Source organism: Arvicola amphibius, chromosome 4 (assembly GCF_903992535.2).
Source record: "Arvicola amphibius chromosome 4, mArvAmp1.2, whole genome shotgun sequence".
Taxonomy (NCBI): domain Eukaryota; kingdom Metazoa; phylum Chordata; class Mammalia; order Rodentia; family Cricetidae; genus Arvicola; species Arvicola amphibius.
In genome coordinates, this window is record NC_052050.1 from 131,468,387 (window position 1) to 131,470,158 (window position 1,772).

At 35.9% G+C, this 1,772-nt stretch overlaps 1 non-coding gene across 1 annotated transcript; it reads left to right on the top strand.

The window, feature by feature from the left end:
* Positions 1-1,389: 1,389 nt before the first annotated feature.
* Positions 1,390-1,555, top strand: LOC119813890. The gene has a single exon (XR_005285326.1). It is a non-coding gene; the product is annotated as a U1 spliceosomal RNA (small nuclear RNA).
* Positions 1,556-1,772: the final 217 nt, after the last annotated feature.

Here is a 1,772-nt window from a genome sequence, read left to right on the forward strand (position 1 = left end):
TTATATCCTTCTGGGGTCTTATAAGAATAGAAGACAGATAGTTATAGTTTTCCTTAGTTAGGATAAAAGATAAATTAGATATAAAATTTTAGACTCACAAAGGCGTGTTTTCCTTAAATTGCCAAATATAAATGAACTAAATATTGTAACTATAATTCTTGCTTGACAACTGTCTTGTATATGCAATTTTACTATGTTAAAGTTAAAAAAAAAACTTTCTTTTTAATGAGACAGGAAAGGGGACACGATGTGGGATGTCCTTTTGTATATGTGTTGCTTTTACTGGATCATGAATAAAGATACTTTGGCCTCTGACAGGGCAGAATATAGCCAGGCTGGAAGAGATATTTAGAGAGAGAGCAGGTGGAGTCAAGGAGACGTCATGTAGCTGCCAAAGGAGAAAGATATCCAGAACCTTTAGCAGTAAGTCACAACCTCTTGGCGATATATAGATTAACAGAAATGGGTTAATATGAGATATAAGAGCTAGTGAGAAATATGTCTGAGTCATTGGCCAAACAGTGTTACAACTAATATAGTTTCTGTGGGATTATTTGGTTCTGGATCCAGGAAACAAACGAGCAGTCTGTGCTTACACGTTTGAAAAGCATGCACTTTACCGTCCAACAAGGTCACTTATGGTGGATTTGGTTTCGTCACTTGTCCTCATCGACCAGAATGTAGATGGGCATGCGTGGAGAAGAGTGTTTGGCTCAGGAAGTTGTGAAACTAAGTTGTCCTGTGCAATCATTTTGATGGAAGAGGAACTCCATGTTTCCCTTTTACTGATGAGAAAGGAATAAAATAATATTTAAGAATAGAATTTTTTCTTTATATTCTTTAAAGCTCTTTTTAAAAAAAGATATAGAGAATTTAGTATAAAACAGTGTCTTAAAGCTCAGCCACCTGCCTCCTCCAAGAAGCAAGAAGTTTGCAGTCTACCAATGGTCTAGTTCTCTTTGGGGATGTTTATTAATGGCACAATTTTCACGTTGTCTGCCTTCCACCCCACACACCTACTTCCCTCATTTTCTCCAGAGGGTGTAGAGTTCTGTAATCATTTTCCAGATGGTGCCTTCTGGTTCCCCAGAGTGATGCACAAAACTGAGCACAGTCGTCTATATGAGTCCACACAAAGGCAAGCACTGAGTCATCACCGCAAATGGGAGTCATTATGTAGGGAATAGAATCAAAGTTAAAATACTCTTCATAGATGTGTCTTGGGTTGCAAAGTGATTTTGTATCTTGTGGATTTTCTCTGTGGTCTCTCAGAGTTCTTCACTTGTTCTAATTCTTTTGTTTTATATAGTAAATAAATTTTTTGCAACTACGCCGTCACTTTCTCATTCATTATGTGCCAAAGTACCATCAAAGAAGATAAAAAAATGTTTACAAACCTGCCAGAGAGATATCATAATCATGAAGGTAGTTTTCTAAGGATAAGGTCCTTTCATTGAACTAGAGATGCATTGATGACCCTTATGATTTTTACAAATGCAGGAAACATGACAAAATCATTTGTAGCAATAGGGAACTATATTTGCTTTTTCCCCTGAGTTAACATAGGAAAACAGGCTCAGATTTTGACACAGATTGATATAAATCCCACAGTTCATACCTTTAGCACTAATTAACTCACACAAGTGTCAAAGTCACACCTTTGATCAAAAGGTTATTCATTAATCATTAACCAAAGATTTATTTTGGATTTACTCTCTGCTGAAACATTTATAATTTTTTTATCCATGTAAAAACCAGATAACTCATGGTAA